Consider the following 13708-nt stretch of genomic DNA (forward strand, 5'->3'; position numbering starts at 1 on the left):
TCCTAGTTTCTTGGTGTTAAATAGGATATTCATTTTAAACATATTTAGTCTAATATAATAATACTTCTGGATATATTTTTCTCTTTCTAATTCTAATTTGGGACATATAAATAAATAATGAAATTCGTCACCAATATCATTTAGGTTACACATAGTACACCTTCTATCATTTACTGGGATTCGTCGCCATCTACCTGTCTCGATTGGAAGAAAATGATTTGAAGTTCGAAATTTTAACAAGTTATTGTAATGCAGAAAATTTAGGTATGGTTCAAAGTTGAGAGATGGATCTTATAAGTGGTTGCTTTGGATGAGGTTTTAATTGTTGAGATCCATGTTTACTGATAAATATCTTTGAATTTGCTGTTGATAACACTTTTAAGCCAATATATACTTTTAAAATTTTGGGATTTCCAGATAAAACTCAGTCCAAGATTGTCGAAAATTTTCTCAAGATAGATTATCCATTTATGTTCACACTTGCCAAATATATAATCGTTGAATATTAATTTATATATTAAGAGGCATAATTTCGATGATTTTCTGGTTAAAAGTTTAGTCCCAAAACATACCATTCTGCTTTTGATAACATTTACAAGTAGGAATCTACCAAACTCGCCATATAACATAAAGTTAGGTGTACTTTTCCTGAGTGATACTAAATATTTTAGAAAGCGTTGATGGACATTTTCAATGCAAGAAGTATTTTCAAAACCCCAGACCTCACATCCAAATAAAAGAATCGAGGTGACCATACAATCAAACAATTTCAAATGACAATCAATGGAAAGTTTAAATTTTTTCTGCCTTGGCCTAATACAAAGAACATTGCTTTTGTTGACTTTTCCACCAGTATACGTTTGGTGTTAGTAAATTTACTATTCTGTTGCAGTGTAATGCCAAGATAGGGATAATAATCTACATTTTCCAGGATAGTATGTCCAATTTTGAAACTTCTTTATATTCTTTTGCGGATCCACCGAAAATAAGAATTTTGGATTTGGATGTGTTAATTTTAAGTTTCCATTTTGTGCAATAATTATGAAAAGAATCTAATATATTTTGCAAATCACAAGGATCAGAGGACATAAGGACGGTATCATCAGCATATAGCAAGGCAAAAAGTGTAATGAGCGTATCTAAGCGGTTCTGGAAATCACCGGGTTTAAGTTGCAAACCACAACATGAATCTGAAGCTAAAGCATCTTTAAGATCATTAAGAAATAATGAAAACAAAAACTGGAGACAAGTTCTCTCCTTGCCGGAACATACTTGATACAGTCATATCTAATAATGAAAATACTATTGGATCCAATGATCAACTGTCAAATGTGTAACCGCATTAACAAATAAATGTACTCAATATTGTTTTCTTTAACTACTATTCCTCACATGTTTGTGAAGAACATTTCCCCTCTCTGTTCACAGGCGATACGTCTGACGTTGTACATGTTGTCTGATGATTGTAATATCTAGACATTTTATAGATTGCCAACGTGTATCATATTTCACACACACGCCCTGAGTGCGACCTAGTGTATGCTGTCTGTCTCATTACACTTCACGGCAAAAAAAAAAATGATTCTGTTGAATGCCATAACAAATAAATAAAAACAAAATGCAAATATTAAAATTAAAACAGACTAAAGTTATAGCAACAATATCAGGCTATTACCTTGTTCTGGGAATGTATCCATCAATATCCACATAAAGGAATGAGATGTCATTCATCTGCAGCTGACAAGGTATCCTGTTCCATGTCATGTGTGTTTTAACAGTCTAATATGCGAAAAAGTTATCTATCGTTTCAGGTTTTACACATTGGTGTATAGTCCCATTGGTCACCCAAGATAGCACACCTGGCAACTAATTGCATGATGTCCGCCATTCTTTAAAAAAGTAATTTAGTTAGCCAATAATGAGCAATCAATCAATGTATTGGCGGTTAATCCTTTGAAGCAGGGAGACTATATAAGGGCCACTGATCCAGAGCGATTAATGTTTCCAGCCAACAGTCTAATTACGAAACCTAGCTGCAAACTGGTCAGCCCTTGCTCCCTCGACCGTGACCGAGAGGGTTCGGGTGATCCTGGCACAGTCAGGCTGGTAAGGCTCATCATCAACTCAGGGCCCTTGCCCCCTCTACACGCAGCCCAGACAGCGAATGGGACTTCTCCCAGGAAACGCTGCCTAGTCGAACCCACCAAGAACTTTCCGGAGAATATGAAGGCTCCCCAACACTGCAGCCTTCTGCATTACCCAGAGTGTCAGAAGGGCTGTACTCCCGGTGGAGAACCCGGGCACTCTCCTGATCTGCGCCAAGAGATCAGGAGGTACCAAACCAAGGGCACCGAGAACAATGGGGAGCCTGGCGACAGTGTACTTGGGATGCAAGCGAGACATTTCAAAGGCGAGGTCCGCATATTTATCATGCTTTTCCTGAATCTTGCCAATCACATTGGTGTCAAAAGGGACAGAACATTCAATGATATAAATAAATTCATTGGCTTTATCAAAAAGGACAAGATCAGATTTGTTGGCAGGAATTCTTCTGAGGCTGTATATGGGCCTATTCCAGAGAAGTTTGAAAGCGTCATTTTCCATGACGCCCTGGACATGTTCAGGGTCGTACCATGGATGGACCTCGGAGTCAAAACCACAGGTATGTCGGAGACGGTAGTAAAAGCAACGAGCCATGCCATTATGTCGTTTAAGATATGATGTTTGTGCCAAGGAAGGGCATCAACTGACAAGATGTTGGACAGTCTCCGTGAATTCATTGCAGAGTCGACATTTCATATTGATATTTTCTTTAAGAATTCCATTTAGGCGATTGCGAGTGGGAAGTGACTGGTCCTGAGCAGCAAAAAGGAAGCCCTCAGTTTCACATTTACGACCATCCGACTTCATCCAGGCGAAGGAGTCGGTGGGATTGCTATTCTGTTCAACACACTGCATGTACACACGATGTAATGGCTTCTCAGAAAGCTTCTCCACTAAAGACCGACTCTGGGCAGACTTGGTGAAGGACTTCACCTGGTTTACTCCGATCACTGTAACGTCCAGCAGTATATCGCCATCAACAAAATCAACCTCAAATCTCAAATTCTCTCCAACAACCTTGGCACGCTTAAAATAGCTGTGGAATTCCTTGCTTTCATCGTGAGTCTTCACGTGCATCACCAGAGTATCATCCGATAAATAAATATGTGCAGTAGTACACAATAAAATTCTATCATGAAGAGCTTCCACATTAATCAAACCCCGACCTCCAGAATTGATTGGCATGTATAAACGGTTAAGAGAGGAACTAGGGTGGTGGGCTCTGTTATCAGACATGATCCTTCTGGTCAGACGGTTAAGACTCTGGATGTCTTGTTTTGTCCAATCAACTAGTCCAAAGGAATAGGAAAGGACTGGCACAGCAAAAGTATTGGTGCTTGGACACAGGGGAACTGTTTCCAGTACCGGTTTCGAATGCCATCAGGCCCTGGAACTGTATTAGATTGGGACTTTTTGATTATTATTATCATTATTATTATTATTATACATTGATATGGTATTATTTGAATTTCTTTACATTTTACAGAGAATGTAAATAGAAATATGCTTGGTGCAAAAGATGTAGTGTATTAAGACAATTATTAGAAATGGTGGCTGAAAATGTTAACAAATGATGCTTCTTTGGCTGTAATATAGCACACACATGGACACCACATATATCGAGTGCAAGTATCCACTTCTGAATACCAGCCTAATCATTAAGTGCTAGTAACCACTTCTAAATCCTAGCCTATTCACAAAGTCAACAATCGGTTCTAGTCATGTTTTTTGCCTGCTTGTTAAGAACCAGTTCTTAAGTCAAGCCTATTTATGTATGTTAGCATCCACTTTTTAACAGTGATAAACAGTGCCAATACCACTCAACACGTTTACGACAAGGTAACATTTTAACTGTTACACTTACAAATTCCATTCACATATGTATTGCTGTATGGACCAATTGTCTAGTGACAGTTGGCGGTGGGACAGCCTAGTGGACACGAAATTGTGCAGAACTATGGATTGAGAACTAACTAAATTTTACATTGTCGTATTAGACTGGGATGCAGCAACTTGGACACTGCATTATCTAATCTTTGAAGGACTGTTGTAATATGTATTAGTTTGGGGAGCGACATTAATATAGGGGACACACTGTTTGTCAATCCCACTGTTCACTACTAGTGGTACAAGAATAAATATTGATTAAACTACAGTGAACAGTGTTCACCACATGCAAAACAATTTTAATCAATAACTGTTCACAATTTGGAGCTTCAATTATCAATTTCTTATGTTGTCTCCCACTAAGTGGGATTGTAAATATTTGTATTTGATTAAAATGACATTACATGATTATATGTTATATATGTATCATTTATTTATCTGTAACTAAAATTACAACACTAATCACCTGCTTAAAATGATAAAAATGTTAAAGAAACATCATGTGACTATAAACTATTATGTTATATATGTATAATTTGTTTATTTTTGAATATCAGTAACTTTATATATAACATGAATCGTATATATTTTTGTAAATTTTGTAAAATGAAATAAATTGGCAAAGTGTTGAATGCCCTACTAATCCCCCTTTGTTGCACCATTAACTTTAATTAACTGCTTGACAATGAAACTGGCAAAGTGAGAGGACACCACATTCTTAAAGTACGACTTTACAAATGCCAATTTCTTGTTGATGCATAGAGGGGAGTTTCCAAATTTATTCCCACACCGTTATCAATATAAAAGTTACTACAACCAGGTGAATAGAAGTATATATGCATAATGACAACCAGCAACTTAACAGATAATTTAGCAAGTAGCACATCGTTGGATGGGGGCAGCAGGAGAGTAAGATCAACAAATTGTAAACAGGCTGAGTGGATGGTAATTGAACAGCTGATTGACAGATTCTAGCTGTAAATCAACTTCAGTATGACAAAGTCGAAATCCACTCCACTGTCAAAGTGATCGTATCAGTAAACATTCAATCAGCTTGTTTATCCTGAACGATGTACATCGAAATGCCGCTCTATTCAATAAACAGGGAGTTGTTATCACTCAAGTGATATGTTTCGTTATGTATCCCCATACTGTTTACTGCAGTATAAGTGAGATCTGATTCAGTTTGAGAATGACCAAACTTTTGGAGATTATTTAAGTTCTACTTTAGTAAACTGCATCCTAATAATTTGGTTTCAGATTAAAATATCTCATTCCGAATTCGTGTAATCGTATTTCAGGTACTAAAAAATACGGTATTTTTACATATTAGATATAAATCTATCAGTACCAGTTTGATGTGTCTGGCCATGAGTTAACTAACATAATGATTATATATTTATTGTCATTGCATGTGTCATTAAGCGTCATTTATTCCATTATAATGTTCTCTGATCCATTTCATCGTACAGCATTTATTTCATTCAATGTTTGAATTTCACATGATGACATGAGAAATGTTACTGTTCCAGTTCAGTTCGTTCTTCAAGTGTTCCAACCAATATAGTCATTGTGGTTACAAACGGCCTGATTTTAATACCTATCAAGTTAGATGTTATATATGAGTGTATGCATACACATTCACACAAAACATACGTAATTTGTAAATTCCATTCAGACGAAAAAGAAATATCTAATTTGATAAGAAACACTACATAAATTATCTTCCCTCACTCTGAGAGAAGCATGGCATTATTCGTTAATTTTTAAATAATTTTATCTGCAGAAAAGAAGGGATTATAGAAAAATCTGAAACAAACTTCCGTATACTACCATTTCACCAACATTGCGACATTGACCATGGAATCATGTTAATTTCAGTCTGATTTTAATGTCATACTTATGCGAGGTTCGTCATTCACACATTCATACAAATTGACAGCTCAACACAAAACAATATGCAACCAACCAAATTCAATACAATACAACTTTCACCGCCTGTGCATACCACACTGTTGACGAATCTCTCAGGTGTGTTAGAGCGATAATCACATCGCGACATGTTTAACAAACCTACAGCTCAGCAGATTTAAATAACTTACCTTTTTAATAAGAAAAGCAAGATTTATGGATGTCAACTTCTTTATTGTGAATAACACGACGTTTCGGAGCGTATGCTTGCTCCTTCATCAGGTAAAAATCAGGTCACAATACAGACTAACTGAATTTGGGTTTACGCCGCTTTTAGCAATACTCCAGCAACAACACGGCGGGGGACACCTGAAATGGGCTTCACACATTGTACCCATGTGGGGATTCGAACCCGGGTCTTCGGCGTGACGAGCCAATGCTTTAACAATTAGGCTACCCCTCCGCCCCTCATATGTATAATGCACAGTGCACAAAAGTATATATTTCCTGGTGTAACATTTAACGCTTATTTATGTATTTGCTGATTTAAAATATCATCATATTTGTCAGACGATTCATTTTTGTATATTTGTATACATGCAATATTGTGTATGCATATGATGTTACATGCAATATTAGTAAAATTAGAAATGTCATCATATTTTCAAATAACTCATATTCGTATATTTGCTATTGCTATATGCAATAAACAAAATGTGATAAACTTTACTGTTTACCAACAAGCGCTGGCACACTTGCTTTTCTACAACAGACTGTAGCTTTAATCCCCATTGTTGTAAGGATTAGTACGGTCCAGTAATTTCAATCTCAAAACAGTACGTGCAGGCAAAAAGAGGGTGTCGGTGTCGTGTCACGACGCCGACCTTTCGATTTTCCACTAGTCTCAGGACGCCGACCTGCGGTTTTCTTTGAAGTTTAGGTTCTGATTAGGCTTAGGATAATCTACTCTAGATGTTTTGATAAGGTGAACTCGTCGCACTTGTCACTTGTCATCTCTGCGAATCAGACACCATCTACGGAGATGGCACATTCTACGTGGCGCCGACCATATTTCACCAGTTGTACACTATCCATGGCATGGTAGATGGGAACATGTTTCCTTTGGTATTCTTCTTCCTGCCAGCTAAGAAAGAGGATACTTACACCAGGATGTTCAGACTACTTGTCGATGCAGCCGCGACCAGAGGTCATCATTTGGATCCGCAGAAGATCCAGGTAAATACAAATGAATGCTTCTTTTTTTTCGGAGAGAATAATGCAAGTTACATGCTTATTATAAACCCATGCACTGTTTCTGTCCATTGTTGTGAATATTAGTATCATGATATTCCAATATTTTGTTGCAGATGGACTATGAGGTTGCCGCCAGAAACGCCTCTGCGGTCGTGTTCCCCCGAAGCGACTGGAAGGGCTGCTTCTTCCACTTCACCCAGTGTGTATGGAGGAGAAGCCAGCAGCACCATCTCCAGATGGCCTACCAGGACGATGACGAGATCAAGAGATTCGTCCGGAGATGTGCCGTCTTGCCTTTGGTGCCTGCACAGGAGGTAAGTAATTTTAAAACAAATAGTTAACTCCACCCCAATAGGTTGTGTAATAAAGGTGTTATTTTGCCCTGTATATTCAGTAACATTAATTAATGTATCTTTTCTTCTTCAGGTAGAGGACCTGTGACTGGATACCTTGGCGACGATGCCAGATGATGACCGGTGCCGACAACTCGGGGACTACATGACCAACTTCTGGGTGGAGGGAGATCTGCACTTGACGCAATGGAACCACCGCAACTCAGATGGGCCAAGAACAAACAACCACCTAGAAGGATGGCATTCCCGCCTGAAGAAATACGTCGGCAAGGCTCATCCAAACATTTTCGAGATTGTGTCGTTCTTGTCACGAGAACAGACCAACACCGAAAACAAGCTAGTCCAGTATGCTGTTGGCCAGAAGCGTCCGTCCAAGAAGAGGAAATACAGGGATTTGGAGCGACGACTGGATAACATCTGTCACCAGCTTGAACAAGGAACACTGTCCGTGAGGCAGTTTGCTGATTCAGCATCCCACTTATTGCATTTAGGTTAAAATCTGTGAAAAAATGTATGCTATATGAATTTACGATGTATTTATTAAAAATGCTAAAATCTGTCAACTAATAAAAATCTGTCATCTGTTGTCATCTTCTCATTAGGTGCGCTCTCATCCGCATAATCCGGATTATCCTCCTCTAACAACACTTTGATCCTGCATTGTCCTCGTAATCCATTATTAACTGGCAAAGTGAAACTAGTCTCAGGACGTCGACCTTCAGATTTCACCCAACCGTAAAGTTGGGTCGAAAGGTCGGCGTTATGAGCCTGAACCAAAAAGAGAACACCCCGAAACTTGGAGCTTGGTTTTCCTTCCAGAGGCCGTCTTCACTGACTTGACTCACTCATGAATTAACAAGCCTTGTTAATTGGTGAATCTTAACTGCCTTGATTCACTCATCAATTAACAGGGGATTAGGTCTTGGGGCGTGCAAACTACAATCATTTACCATCTCCCACCAGTTATCTCCCCTTGTGGACATTTCCAAAATTGGAATTTTTTGGAAATCTCATATGTCTTGGAAACATCATCTTTCCAAAATTGGAAATGTCTTGGAAACATCATCTTTCCAAGACATTTCCAAGCTTGTAGATGTGGACTTTTTTTCCAGTGTTTTAAGCTGCCAACCACGGTCACCCATCCGAGGACTCTCCGCGTTCACCGTTGCTTAACTTCACCTGATTTGTGATCTGAGCTCTATGAACAGGGCCACGTGTCACCACATTATCATATTCATGATAACTGCATGTTGAATTTTGTCAAAAACACAGTGCGGAGAGTTTCTGGACTTTGGGGTTTCGAGAATTAAATTGTGAAAGGGTAAATTAAGAAAACGGTATGTTAGCCAATATAAATATGACAGAATAATCCTGTAAAGAGGTAACAATTATTATAATCTCTGGGTTTAAAATCTTTATTTTCAAGAACTGAAACTGTCGAATATTACTCACTTTCAGAACATCAACTCATTTTGTGGTGGCTCAACCAGGGATGTAAATTATTCTTCAATCTAATTTACCTGATATGTAAAAGATCAAGTGAAGTCGGAGATCAATTCCACGATTGCTACCTATTTGTGTGACAGGAAATCGTTTGTTCACTCAAAATGAATCGTGAACTAAAAATGAATCGTGAACTAAATATTAGTAAAGATAAGAGAACCGCCTGCACACTAAAAATATTTAATCAAAATATAAATAACTGAATTACTCTATGGTTTGTGAGTATTTTGTGTGTATATATTTGTCGCGCTCACGTTTTCCATTCTTTTTGACACCTGAAGTTCACAATCCTGATATTGAAAATTGAAGCTTGGTTGATTAATCTCTAGCCTTCAAATATTGTGGAAAACACGTTATTTCCAACCTAAATTGCGCGAACGTCATCCTACGGCTACGCGATATACACATGAATACTTAATAAAAGGTGAGAATCCTCCGTTTTGTATCCCTTGTGATGAAAGAATCACGGTCAAGCATGTCACCACTTGACTGTATTGATTTTTCCATCACAAGGGATAAGTATTTCAATGTAAAAACGATGAAGGATCTTTATAGTAATATACATGTTGAATTAATGACGTTGACTGTTAGTGGCATTACCTTTAAAGGGGATTGAAGTAGCGTAAAATCATTGTTTCCTGAGAAGGTCTGTAAGTCCCATTTCATTGGAACTTTTCTCATACCACGTGTTTTTAATCGTAGAGTATGTGTTCCTTTAATTATAGCTAATTTTGACTACAATCGGCAATGGTTGAAGGGATGATGTCGATCCTGGTGCTCTACCTTCAGTTGTTGGCGATATATAGCCCGTTTTATATATTGTATTGTATTGTTTTTAACAGATTTTCATACTAGTTTTACAATTATATCTGTGATATTCTTGTTATTTTCACTGTCCTTCGCCGACAGGGTGTTTTTTTAATTTATGACGCAATTATAACTTGCTTTTAGTCACGATATGGCTGAAATATTTCCGATGTGACTTTCAATTTTAACTCACTCACTCATGCCACGGCTAACAGAAAGCCAGCGTCTCCGCCTCCTGGGTATGCTGGAGACTGGAATAGACCCAAATGAAGTGACCAGACATTTTGATGTCCATCATCTTATCTCTATGGAGACGTTTTCAACATAATGGGAACAAGAGAGATTTGCCTCGGACCGGCCGTCCACGCGTGATGTCATGTCAGCAAGACAACCACATTCGGCTGACCCATCTAAGGAATCGATTCCAGACTGCCAGTTTGACTTCTTAGACCATTCTTGGCTTACGTCCAATCAGTTCCAGGACTGTCCGGAACCGACTAAGGGAGCACAATATCCGAGGACGACGGCCTGTAAAACACCCAATTATGCTCCAACGTCACCGACAGGCACGTTTACGGTACAGGAGACAAGATAGGGATGGAGTTTGTTTCACTGACGAGTCGAGATGTCATTTACTCAGGTGGCAGGACAATGGTGTACAGACAGCGAGGTAAACGGTGTGATGACGCGTGCGTTGTTCAACGTCGACAGCTTGGTGGTGGCAGTCACTGTCAATGGCAATCTGCAAGGTCTGCGATACAGGGATGAGATCAATGGGCCTGATGTGCGGCCGTTCATTCAAGGACAGAGACGTAACTTCACGCTTCAGCAAGATAATGCCCGTCCACATGTCGCTCGTGTTGTGATATATTTCCAGAGACAGCAGAACCGGAAGGTACTCCCATGGCCAGCTGTTTCTCCGGACCTGTCCCCTGTGCCCAGAGCATGCTTGGGGCGAAATAGGGAGACGTTTAGGTCAAGCCCAGAATCAGACTTTGACGTAAGCTGACTTGGAACAAACGTTAATTCAGACAAGGAACAACATTCCCTAATCTTTCTTCAATCGCACAGTGTCGTCTATATGTCGTCGTTGTCAAACCTGCATCAACGCCAAGAGTGGACACACACGATACTCAATTTGTGAACTGACCTTTTACACCACATATCTGAAAGGGCGTGTGACGATGCCCAGTGTCAAATCAGACAGGAATTCGGTATTACCCTGTCAACAGTTAAACGGCGACTAAGGAAAACACCACAAGTCATGTTATTTGTCGGTTTGCACTAAAACATGGCATGACATCAAATAATTTAGTAACTTCATTCCAGTCGTATATAATCCTACGTGGCTAATAGTGTTTGCTCTTTGCACACAGTGGCAGCTCCAACGGGCGGACACCGCAAATTACCTGTTTGCGCGAGGTGTAAATACAGATACCGCAACGCCCCAATTGACTGCTTTTGGTATACATAGTGTCAATTTGCCGATACAATCCCCAACACCAGCTATAGCTCTGCACAACCCCAACTAACACACTTACTTGCCCCACTGCTCCTGGCCTGGTCTAACACATCACAGTTACATCACCGAATGTTTCGCTGTGACTGATAACCGGATCTCACGACTTGACAAATATAATGTATTAAACGGGGTAAAGATTTAACAATAAACGTACGCTTATCGGTTTGGGAATGGGTTTAGCGTATCTATACTCAACGACAAAATTTATTATTTATTATGATTTATATGTTTAAGCCTATAACATTCATGCTATATCACGTTTCTGATCGTACAAACTGCTGATGATAATTATTGCTCACTGTCTTCAAACACATCGGTGTAGATATAACATATTTTTGTTGGCATTCAAACATCTCAAAGTGCCTGTTCAAAACTATTTTCGAAATACCCTTGAAATTTCAGAAGATGTATGAAATTCATAATGCTTATGGTATGACAGTTTCTTTGAAAGTCCAATTATTTGTCATACCAGACAAGATTTAATGCTATCAATAGCGCAATCGATCCACCTTGTAGTAGCAAGCCTCGCGTTACCTTCCGCACATGAAAATGCACCGTCACTGATTGTATGATCTGTTCCACGAAACTTGATAGGAACCCATGACAACGCCATTAATGACACCACGCTTAGCTCAAGGTGGTCAACAGACAGTCCAAACCTGACTTCATCGCCAGGCACGTCATCACCAATGTCGAACCTCTTTTGTTTGAGTGGATGAATGTAATATCAAAACTTGAACAAACCCCAAAGCTTAAGGATGCCAAAATGTCGTGGTTTGTGATTGTATCCGCCTTAACCAGAAAACTGTTGGTAAGGAGATTGCACTATTAAAAATGTTGGTTATAGTGGAAACCGCTGGGCAGCGCAGCGTTACGTTGTTCAGGATGTGGTGTTGTCCTTTATGTCGGACATCTAAATGTGTATTTAAGCACGATAATGGTCGACCCATGGACAGGATAACTACAGCTCGTCTTTCACATCAGTTGAGCGCCTAAGGAACCAGAAGCAAGACTGAAGTACGTCCCAGACTATGATCTTGCATTAGGATATATACAGCGAGATTACAGTAAGGTCATAATGTCTCATTCACGCCACGAAGTGTCGCAGTCCACAACGTTACACGGCTGACACGCTCGAGCTTGAAAACAGTCCTCCTAAACAACGAATGGTCTAATGTGTAGCTTTCCTGTTGACTTTTTTGTAAAAACTGTTGGAGGCTCTCAAAAGGACATAATCTTAAAAATTATTTACAGGCACAGCGTGAGGAGTAGACGCTACTCACCCTGGTCAGCGTGCTAGCGATGGGGCGGATTACACTGGAGGTCGGAAGCCAACAAAACTCTTACAACTCCTCAACTCCTGTCAAGATTTGGCAAGGACACGGCAAATGTCGCTATTTATTCAAAATGTCACGTCAAATGTGTGTCACGTGCTTTGGATGTATTTAGCGCACCCCTGCCGTTATCCAATCGGAGCTGGGAGTGTGGCTGTAGGTCAGATTCACCTCTGTCTGAACCCCGAACACATATCTTTAAACACCTGTCTATTTACCTGATTTCTTCTCCCAAATGTCGAACGGCACGTGACAGTACATCTGTCTTTTCCCGTTATGTTTGCGTGGACTATCCCAACAAGATAATGTTAATAGGGACAAAACATAATATATGCCTAAACTGAACCCTATATACGCATTTACTGTACAAGATATACACCTGTGATGTGCATTATGTACACCTACACAGTAGAGGATTTAACACCTTAACATAATCCACATCCATAATGTACATGGTATACAGTTATACCGTACATATCCATACTGAATATGATGCACACATGTAGCGTGCATTATATACACCTATACCGTACATGATATGCGCCTATATTGTGCACAATATACGCCTACACTGTTCATGATATACACCTATACTATACACGACATACGCATACACTATACACGATATACACCTATACTATACATGACATATGTCTACACTGTTCATAATATACTCCTATCCTATGCTATGCTATACACGACATATGCCTACACTGTACATGATATATACCTATACTATACACGACATACGCCAACACTATTCATGATATACACGTATACTATACACAACACACGCCTACACTGTTCATGATATACACCTATACTATACACGACATATGCCTACACTATTCATGATATACACCTATACTATACACGACATACGCCTACACTGTTCATGATATACACCTATACTATACACGACACACGCCTACACTGTTCATGATATACACCTATATCATACATGACATACTCCTACACTATACACGATACACAACTATACTATATATGACATATGTCTACACTGTTCATAATAT

The 13708-nt window shown here is 39.2% G+C and overlaps 1 protein-coding gene across 1 annotated transcript in view; it reads right to left on the bottom strand.

Moving 5' to 3' along the window:
- The window catches only part of LOC124260513 (ergothioneine biosynthesis protein 1-like), a 65262-nt gene extending 52510 nt beyond the window's left edge, over positions 1-12752 (bottom strand). The window contains exon 1 of the mRNA XM_046694842.1: positions 12624-12752. The gene's annotated coding sequence lies outside the window, so the exon portion shown is untranslated. The remainder of the gene's footprint in view (positions 1-12623) is intronic.
- Between the last annotated feature and the right edge of the window lie 956 nt (positions 12753-13708).

The sequence above is a fragment of the Haliotis rubra genome, unplaced genomic scaffold, assembly GCF_003918875.1.
Source record: "Haliotis rubra isolate DU_JTF1 unplaced genomic scaffold, ASM391887v1 Scf767, whole genome shotgun sequence".
NCBI lineage: Eukaryota > Metazoa > Mollusca > Gastropoda > Lepetellida > Haliotidae > Haliotis > Haliotis rubra.